This window comes from Mixophyes fleayi, chromosome 3 (genome assembly GCF_038048845.1).
Source record: "Mixophyes fleayi isolate aMixFle1 chromosome 3, aMixFle1.hap1, whole genome shotgun sequence".
Lineage (NCBI taxonomy): Eukaryota > Metazoa > Chordata > Amphibia > Anura > Limnodynastidae > Mixophyes > Mixophyes fleayi.
This window is the reverse complement of record NC_134404.1, coordinates 319,414,443-319,425,911: the sequence shown is the minus strand read 5'-3', so window position 1 is coordinate 319,425,911 and position 11,469 is coordinate 319,414,443.

Genomic DNA, 11,469 nt, shown 5'->3' with positions numbered 1-11,469 from the left:
GTTTGCTAAGTCTCAGCTTCATACATTTGAGACTTGTATAGCTGGAGTGGCAAACAGTCTGGAGATTAATCTCTATCGATTTTGGAAATAGCGATTTTGACAGAAACACAACTCTGGCAATTTTACATGAAATCTCAGCTTCATACATCTGCGAGTTTCAACTCTCCCGAGAAAATAGCTGGATTTGCAAAATCGGAGCTTGATACATTTACCCCCTGGTATTGATAGCAATGCTTTAAAATGTTACCATCTTCAGCCATTAGAACAGTGTTCTCGAGCAGGAAATATGGCGTCACAAATGACATTACAGGGGGTAATGCCTAAAAATGTCAAAATGTGGATTGTGGACACTAGTGGCAGTTTTCTTTTCTGATTGTGTAGAGGGAATGTAAAAGTTATGGAAGATAAATTGGTTTATTATCAAGTTATGCTGGTATCACATTGTGATCTCTATGGCTGTGTTATTTAATCTATATTTTACATTTTATAATGCACTTGTGAAAGTTTCTGAACACTTTGCTGTAATTCTAGTGTCTACTTACCACATTGTGAGTCATCCACACTTTTGTAACGACAAGAGCATCTGAATGAGCCAAGACTATTGATGCATTCATATTTAGCATTTGGACATGCAGACAAGGTTTGGCACTCATTAATATCTAGAATAGGGGATAAAATAAATGTATCATTCAGTTGATGCGTTGTTGCAAATAAAACCTTTAATATTTAAGGATACAGAAGGATATTGTAAGTGTATTATTAGTACAGTATTAATGATATAGGCCATTACACAGGTTTATAATATAAAAGATACTGGACGTCATTTATAAAGAGCACAATGGCCAATGTACAATGCATAATCCTCTTCTTTAATGCCGTGGTACCTCTCAATTTGGGCATCCAGATTTCTGTCAAAGCGCAAAGCAAGATGACATTTGTGGATTAGCAGAAGGTCCAAAAAAACGACATTTCATCTTGCGGAGCGATGACGAGGGGGCATATTTTATATTGGGGTTCGTCCTCTAACTTTAATGGGATACATCTTTCACATTCCAATGGTACAGATAAGATTCAAATTTAAGCCACAGATGAGGCTAAATCAAGCACTGATTTATGAGAAAAAAGTGAACAGTAATATTAACCCTTTTATACAGTGCATGTGACTTTGTGCCAATAAGTAGGTGTGAAGTTATTTTTGGAGGGGTGTGACATTATTGGGAATGGCTAAGTGGGAAAGGATTAAAAATATGACATGCATAGATAATATAGACAACCCTCTGAGTTAATACCTAATACTATATCCAGTATATATACATCTCACTGTGTTAGCCACAAAAAAGCAACAAAAAAAAATACATTTAAGTTACATTCATTTATAAGTGGGATATATATTTTAATATCTTTAAACATTACCTCTAGACTTCATATGAAGCAGTTTTAATATCAAATAACATCATAGTTGGCAACTTTTTGTTGGTCCCTTCCGAGATCAGGTGGCAAGTGCGGGAGTTGACGGGGTGATGGCATCACCTAACACCGCCTCTCTGTAGCCATTTATGGCATTGCACAGCAATTTCCGTCACTATGGCCTGCCTCCACGCGGGATCCATGAAGGTGCCTGCTCTTCTGGGAATCCGGGAGGACTCCCCGAAATTTGATATTTCGGGAGAGTAGACAAGTATGAATAGCATACATAAAGATAACAGATAGGGAGAGATTCTGGCAATCTCTGCCACGTGGACATCACCGGCCGTTACGATAGGAATCTCTGCTCATTTTTCTGTGCACCTTTATGGGGTGCAAGGAAAAATGAGCAGAGATTCCTGCCATAACATCGGCACAATGTGTCTCCGTGGACGTTCCAGAGACACATCGTGCTGAATTGAATCTCCATCATAGATGCAAGTTTTCTGCCTTACTCCCACCATCATAAACACATTCAGTGTTTTCGCCACAGGTGACCGACAGGTCACATTTGCTAGTACGATCTATATGAGAGATGGGCATCCTATGGCACTATAGTTGCTGAATTAAGTTTCGGCACTGTGGGCCACACTTCCCTGATCTATGTATCTCCTTAAAGTCATAACTGTTCCATGGTACTGTGGTTATTGGTGCAAAGCTTGATCCCATCCAAAATACGTAAAAATATTAACAAGATTGATAATAAATATATTGACTTTGAAAGTAAATATTCTACTCCAGAATATCAACCTCTATTTGAACGTGTAAAAGAACGGCTTTTATTAAATATTAGTACTAGTTTGTGCAAATCATTGTAAATGCATTATTGGGTACGTGGACAAGCAGGAGTGTTATGAAAAAGAAAGACTATTTTTTAATTTAATGCAGTGGAATACCCCATTTTGGTACCGCTCAGTCGGCACCTACTATTTTTTAAAGATATGTTATTTTTAATCTGATATTTCGATTGTCACTAATCAATCATTCACACATACCTGAACAATTTTGCCCATTTCCCATGAATCCTGGCTTACAGCGGCAGGTGTACGTAGGATTGGAACTGATGCAGTCAGCGTTTTCATGACAGGGGAATGGATAGGGTGGCAGACAAAGATCTGGAGGTAAATAAAAATATCCTGGTTAATGTATGTGAAGAAACACAGTCTCATATACACAGCCCTTGAACACAGCCATTTATAGTAATATGGTGGGTGGCATTTTGTAAAATAGTTACAGTATGAATAGAGATATTTGCTACTAAATTAGCTAAACAAGGAAAAACCTGCAAAAGAGCTTCTCTCTATATCACAGAGCAAGGTGTAACATTTCAGCAAAATGAACCGTTTTTGTTTTTTTTTTTTAATATTTTGAATGCTCATTTGTTACAACACAGCCAATTAATTTACTATTAAATGTGCACATTTTATGTATTCAATTTTATGTGACTAATTTGGGACATTTTCCATTTGTAGATATTCAATATATATAAAAAAAATAATCTTTCTTAAAGGAGAACCCTAGTGGAATCACAATATGTAATGGAATTGGCAGCAGCGTAGTATACGTGGTATACGTGGCATGTGTTTTGTGGGTAGTGGAGCCCTAGTTATGATGATAACAACACCAGCAAGACACTGTCTAGCCTCTTCTAAGTGTCTGTGTGTGCATTGGCCCCCAGCTGACAGTACTGCATTCATTACTATTGTAGAAATATGTCATGTTGTAGTCGTCTATTCGGATTTCATATTTGTCATTTCCATTTTGACGGCAGGTATCATTGTATACAAATAGGGTATGCAACATGCAGATTTATAACTAACACTGTCTGCACTATTATTGGGTGTACGTACTACTAAAATAGTAATACTGCTGTGTTTTCAGTTGAACCTCTTTTGAGATATGCGCAACTCAAAATACACAAGACCACAATTTTTGCAACATAATTTTTACACCTACATTTGGGGCATCAAAATCTAAGGGGTATATTTACTAAACTGCGGGTTTGAAAAAGTGGAGATGTTGCCTATAACAACCAGATTCTAGTTTTCATTTATTTAGTACATTCTACAAAATGACAGCTAGAATCTGATTGGTTGATATAGGCAACATCTCCACTTTTCAAACCTGCAGTTTAGTAAATATACCCCTAAATCAGGTCCATTGTGACTATTACTTACAAGTGGGATGAACTGGGCTCCGTACTGAAAGATCAGTGGACCCCAGACTCCTTTTATTCCCTGTTTGATTAACATGAACCTAGAGCATTTATGTAATAGATTTTTTGCACCGAAAAAGACTCACCATTCAAGAAGCACTTCTCTCCATCGTTAGCACTGGCGACGGTTCCAGTTGGACACACACCACACAAGAACTGAGTTCCGTTCTTTAGATTTAGGCAATTTACTGCAGGAAAACATGGTTCTCCCCGGCACGGTGTTGACTGGTTCAAGCAAAACGCCCCTGAGAATCCTTCTGGACAAATACAGCCGACGACCTGAGAAAACAGCAGTGATAAAATTGTGTGGAATTCAATTTAGTTAGCAAAGTAATTGCTCTACGAATGGAAGAATGAAGGGAGTGCTTAGTAGTCTACTGACTCCGGGGGTAAATTTATGAAGCTGCGGGTTTGCAAAAGTGGAGATGTTGCCTATAGCAACCAATCAGATTCTAGCTGTCATTTTGTAGCATATACTAAATCATAACTAGAATCTGATTAGTTGCTATAGGCAACATCACCACTTTTTCAAACCTGCAGCTTGATCAATTTACCCCCAGGATTCCTTTGATCCACACAGTGCTCCTGCAGTTACAGTTCTTGATGTCTTCTAGTTTTACTTCCTCTATATCAGAGCAGAGGGATGACAGCTCCTGGTCTACCACTGCTTGGTAATAGCAGACTTCATCCATCTTCACCTTATGTGTGTCTATTCATAATCCAATTGTGGCCACCTCGGCGTTAATATCCCCCAATGCCCCCTGGAGCACAATGAGGAAGGCGCTGTACTCTTGCTTTTTTAGATTGCTGAGATATGGAGCTTAGATACCATGCGCCTGCACCCATCAAAAGCGCACGCCATCCCCCCCTCAAACCCTCCGTTCGAAAGTGTTCTACATCAGAGAAGATTACTAATATTTATGTTAAATAATTATGTTCAAAGAACCAATTAAAGGATAGAAGATAAAGGGTCGTTATAAATGGAACATATTCAGATTGGACTATAGTTATTAATAATAATAAATTACTATAGAAATATTTAGATAAAATGGCTAACTGGGCCGTGAAAAGACAGATGAAAGTTTTTGTAGATAACGGGCTTATGCACCTAGGCTGTGGTAATAACTACGCTACATTAATTGCAATATAATTGGGGAAATAGAGATGGAAACGGAGCTATGACTAATAGTTGACAGAAAGCTGAGTAGCAGCACAGTGTCAGGCAGCAGCTGCAAAGGCAAATAAAATCTTAGGATGTATAAAAAGGGAGATAAATGCACATGATGTAATCCCATTGTTACTATTGTATAAGCCACTAGTTAGACCACATCTTGTATATAGGATACTATTTTGTGCTCCTGACTGTAATAAGGACATAGGAGAACTCGAGTGGGCTCACAGCAGGCCAAACTTATCACTAAAGGGAATGGAAGGGGTAAATTAGGAGTGCACAGTATTTTTTGTTCCATAAGCACATTAGGTTATAATGGAAAATTTAAAAAAATGGATTTGATACCTTTCTGCAGTAAAAGGTATCTGTAGCTATTATTAGTAAAGACATTATGGGAGTGGTTAAATCTGGGATTTTTTTCGACTGCCATTTTTGGGGATCGGGAAGGAATCTTCCTCCCCCCTATGAGGGTAAATTGGCGGCGATCACACAGGCGGTTTTATTATATCTTTCTCTGGAACAACACAGTTAGAATTGATGAAAGGATGAACTTAATGCATCTGTGTTTTGTTTTATTAACATATTATGCAAATATGACTTCAATGCAAAACAGGCAGAGCTGACAAGTAATTTGCAGAGGAATCTACAGAGTGTGTGAGGCTAGAACTTGGATTCTTGGGAACAGAGATGATGAGACTTGTACTGATGGTCTGAGGGAAAAAGCATAGGAAAGCTAAGAAGTCAGCAACACAGTGACCCACTAAGCAGTAGTTTTTAAACTCTTCTAGCATCGCTGTAGTACCCATTGTCCTAATGACCCTTAATGACACAGGTTGGGTTTACCTGAAGATAAATCTAGAACTCTTGATGAAGAAAGATTTACCTGATGTCTGCTGTCAAAATAATCTTCAATAATGATTCCGTAATCACATGTTCCACCATTGGCACATCTGCAAACCTGAACCATCGGGATGAATATGGAACCAGAGAGCTGATCGTTCACTTGTAGTTTCAGCTGCCTTGGGCTGATATCCTGGACAGTCCATGTAAATTGACCACCTGTCAATACAGGTATATTAATTAATGTCTCGTTTCTCTGTATACTATATGTCTTTGTGATATAGCTGAAAATCGCTGAGCCAGAAGGTTCGACAGAGGAAAAAAAACAACCTACTATGCTGGGGGTGAAGCAATTTGCCAATGCGGTAATACTTGTTATAATATAGCCAATCACAAGTACTGCCTCCTCCCAATGCAATGCTGTCCCCACCCAGGAGGATTTGGTCAATCATGCTTGGTGGTGAAACATCTTCACAAATTCAAAAGCACATCGACATTTAATAAAATAAAATAAATAAATAAATAAATAAATATATCTACAGACATTTTGGCTGGTTAAATTATATGCTGCAATAAACATCAAGGTCAATAGCAAGTAACATTTACACCTATGCAGGGTATTTATTTGTTGTTTATAGATTGAAAAAAAACAATAACACAAAAACATTGAATATGTCATGTGCAAATGCTTGTGCCTCTTTTCAGTACTTTGTAAAACATCCGTTGGTAGAAATAACACCTTCAAAACGTTTCCTATAGAATGATAAGTGTCTTTCTATTCCTATGTTTAGAATTACTTTCCACTTCCCAGCAGAGAAGTTCTAGTTCAGAAATCATTTTATATCTCTCTGCATGAACAGGCTGTTTAAGATCTTCCCAACAACTACAACAGTGTAATCTGTGGACCATTGAGGCCATTTAAATGCCTTTATCTTTCCTTCCTGTTGGTACTTACATGTGATTGGATGGCTGCCGGTGATGTGAGATGAAAAATTAGATAGATTTAGGGTTGGTAAAATTAGGGACAGTTTACCCCAGAAGTCTACTGCCCTGCTCTCCCTTCCCTTATTTATCATTTTGTTTGCGAATAAGTAGTTAATGAGATAATATTTCAAGTAGGGTTATTGCTTAAGCTGTTGTCAGAGTTACTGACCAGTTCAAGTTGTGAGGAGGGGGGGGGGGGGGCGATGTTGAGGTGTTAAGTGCTTATGTTGTTATCTTAACAAAGCTATAAGGTTGTGTGGATTAAACAATATTGTTAAATGGGCAGCTTGGGTCTGTAAGGAGCTGCGGTTTGATAAAATACACATCTATGATGTGATATGATGTTTGCAATGTGTTATGTTATTGAACCTAAACAATAAAGAGGGCTACACCAAACATACCAGTGTACGTGTTTGGATATATTTAATTGTTATTATATAATAGTTTTATGGCACGCAAGCACATTTGAGTGGTTTTGAGGAAAGTGGCAGATCTGTGTATTTTCAGCTTAAATTTTTCCCTGACATGAGTTCCTAAGATTTTTTTAATTGAAGCCATTCTTCCTTCCACCCACACAATGAGGAACATCTGTGAAATTTTTTTGTGAATGAAATCGCTCACAAGTATAGCACTCAATGCATCATGCCTATAAAGCAGGGTGCACAGGATGTATAAGGTGCCACCAAATCTGTATACACATTTTTTGTGGCCGTTCACAGTACAGATTTGCATATTTTACGTAAACAAACAGGCATATGGTGTACTCAGCTTGTGGCCCAAAGTGTTTACTTTTCTGTGATGTCTGGAAGGCTACCAAATTAGGAGGAGACATAGAGAGCATGGTAGGCAGGGCCGCCATCAGGGGGGTACGGGGGGTACTGTTGTACCGGGCCCGGGCTCACCAGGGGGCCCGGTACAACAGCTCAGCAAAGACTTACCTGGGGCCTGCCGCTGGTCTCCGCTATTCTGTCTTCAGCCTGGCTGTCACCGTGACAGCCAGGCACCACGATCCGTTCGCAGGGGTGGCGGAATCATTCCCCCTGCGATCATGTGATCTGTCACAGGCAGAGCACTTGATCGCAGGGGGAATGAACCCTCCACCCCTGCGATCGGATTCTGGTGCCTGGCTGTCACGGTGACAGCCAGGCTGAAGACAGAATAGCGGAGACCAGCGGCGGGCCCCAGGTAAGTATGTGTTGCTCATGGGGGGGGGGGGCGCTCATGGGGGGGGGGGCACGGGGGCCCGTACTGGGCCTGATTTTTTCTGAAGGCGGCCCTGATGGTAGGAATAGTAGGCTGAAGCAAGAAAGATATTGTGAATATTGGAAACTAAAAAGTGGTGTGACCGTAACACCGTCATGCCATGACGTCACTAACCTCTTTATCAAATTTCCCCAAGGACCAACAATTTTTGGGCACTGCTCATCCCTTAAATACGGAAACATATGCATTACACAAATATGAATTATAAGAGAGTGGTTATCGCACAAGGAACAGGACTAACCTCATCAGAGAATTTCTATATGACTTAGGGCTAGATTTACTAAGCTGCGGGTTTGAAGTGGGGATGTTGCCTATAGCAACCAATCAGATTCTAGCTATCATTTATTTAGTACATTCCACAAAATGACAGCTAGAATCTGATTGGTTGCTATAGGCAACATCCCCACTTTTTCAAACCCGCAGTTTAGTAAATCTGGCCCTTAATGTCAAATATATCCTTGAGAGGGTGCTTTTTCAATATAAAGTAATCTAACAAACAAAAAAGAACAGAAAGAGGTCTACAGTAAGAAGGCACTTCAGTCCACTGATCTATTTGTGCAAAATAAAATATCATATAGATATTGATATTCAACATTGATATTCTTATTGCTTGGCTAAATATGCCTTTATTCCAGAGATCAAATATTAAAAAAATTATTAAATATTAAAAATATATAAAAAAAAACAAATAATGAGTATACAAACAAAGAATGATAGATTTAAAACTAGACGGACCCTTCAATGTACCTCAAAGCATATATATTGGAATTGTTAGTATCACTAATACTGGGATTAGATTACACTCTACTGCTGTAAATTTGTTCAAGATATCACTGATCATCCAATTATAGATATTAGCAGTGTTGTTGTAAAGACCCAGTGGATATCTAACCCATTAACATTAGTTCTACCTAACCTCATAGAAAAAGTGTATTTTATAATCTGCAGATAAATTATATACGGATTGTAGAGTAATCTATATTCTGCTACCAATCTTGCTGGTCATAGAGGAGCAGTGATTGTCAATAAGAAGTATGTAGTTTGTGCAATAATAATAAGAAGGATTATGTCTCCTTATATATATAAAACAAAGATGCCTTTATCAGACCATATGTTTCTCCCAGTCTCACATATTAGTAATAAAGTATTATATTTTATTCCCTAAAGGACAACAGTATCATGTCTCCCGATTAGATATATCACATCTTTATATATGTTGGTAATCACGTGTTACATTGTATTACATTAGAAAATAATAATGTCCTGTATATAAGATATAGGAACTCTAAATATGGCATATACATTGGTCTAGATTAGATATATCACATCTTTATATATGCTGGTAATCAGGAGACATGATACCGTTGTCCTTTAGGGAATAAAATGTAATACTTTATTACTAATATGTGAGACTAGGGAAAACATATGGGGGTAAATGAGAGTTTTCCGGCGGGTTTGAAAAACCAATCAGATTCTAGCTATCATTTATTTAGTACATTCTACAAGATGACAGCTAGAATCTGATTGGTTGCTATAGGCAATATCTCCACTTTTCAAACCTGCCGGAAAACTCTCAGCTTGATACATATACCCCATGGTCTGATAAAGGCATCTTCGTTTTACATATATAAAGAGACATAATGCCTTATTATTATTATTGCACAAACTATATACTTCTTTTTGACAATCACTGCTCCTCTATGACCAGCAAGATTGGTAGCAGAATATAGATTACTCTGCAAGCCATATATCATCATCATCATCATCATCATTTATTTATATAGCGCCACTGATTCCGCAGTGCTGTACAGAGAACTCATTCACATCAGTCCCTGCCCCATTGGAGCTTACAGTCTAAATTCCCTAACACAGTCACACATAGAGAGAGAGACAAGGGTCAATTTTTTTCTTGATAGCAGCCAATTCACCTACCAGTATGTTTTTGGAGTATATATAATTTATCTGAAGATTATAAGATATATTTTTCTATGAGGTTAGGTAAAACTAATGTTAATGGGTTAGATATCCACTGGGTCTTTACAACAACACTGCTAATATCTATAATTGGATGATCAGTGATATATTGAACAAATTTACAGCAGTAGAGTGTAATCTAATCCCAGTATTAGTGATACTAACAATTCCAATATATATGCTTTGAGGTACACTGAAGGATCCATCTAGTTTTTAATCTATCATTCTTTGTTTGTATACTCATTATTTGTGTTTTTAATATTTCGCCAACATTTGATCCCTGGAATAAAGGCATATTTAGCCAAGCAATGAGAATATCACTGTTGATTATCTATATGATATTTTATTTGGCACAAATAGATTAGTGGACTGGAGCGCCTTCTTACTGTATACGTAGACCTCTTTCTGGTCTTTTTTGTTTGACAAATATGAATTACTTAGGTTCTGCGACTGGCTGGGGACCAAGTGAGATAATGAGAAATTGAAGAAATCATTACTTACATGTGTCCCTTATTAAAGGTAAGAATTGGCAACGTAATTATTATTATTATTACCATTTATTTATATAGCGTCACTAATTCCGCAGCGCTGTACAGAGAACTCACTCACATCAGTCCCTGCCCTATTGGGACTTACAGTCTAAATTCCCTAACATACACACACACACAGACAGACAGAGACAGACACAGATAGAGACAGAGACAGACAGACTAGGGTCAATTTTGTTAGCAGCCAATTAACCTACCAGTATGTTTTCAGAGTTAAGCCCAAAGGTTTCCTACCCCTTTAATGTTTATTCGTTTTTACTGCCATGATTGATTAGTTATGCTGCTAGACTGCAATTATGTCATAATCTCCTACGCTAGACAACTAAGGCTAGAGATCTCTGACGCAGCATGGATCCTATAAACAGGCACTGTATATTCCAAAATGTACTACATCTTAGTGACTTACTTAATGTAATGGAGGCTCCTGGTGGAATAGGCTTTACAATTGAAAAAGAAATTGTATCGTTGTTTGGATCTATTGCATTGAACATAACCTTGAATGTAGTATTCACTTTCAGCTGAAGAACAGAAGGACCCAGCAGTCTTGGGGCCCCGTTTCCTGAATGGAAAGAGATAAATGATATGAAATGTAGGTATGTTGAAACTGTGCGGCAGATGTACAGATGCTGTAATCAAGTTTCACTGGTTCCACAACCCTGAACATGTTCGTGGTACAAACGGCTATGGACCGCGATTTGAACTCGCAGTTTGGACTCTGCAGCTTGCGTTCACCTTTCACAGTTTGCTTTTGCCAACGTTCGTTGATCACGTTTGAGGATAGATATTCTAGGTTCACATTAAAATTCCTGCTTCTTAATTTTATTTTTTTTAAACACAACCAAAATAATATTTTTAACTAATAGAGCAGTATTTTAACCTTTTGATCGCCATGCACAATAAAAAGCAGCCATACCCCTCTCATGCCATTTCAGGTATTTACAAAATCCTAATGAATGATATATTTCAAGTGGCTCCATCGTATACAGGTCCATGGGAGCGTGACCTAGCAC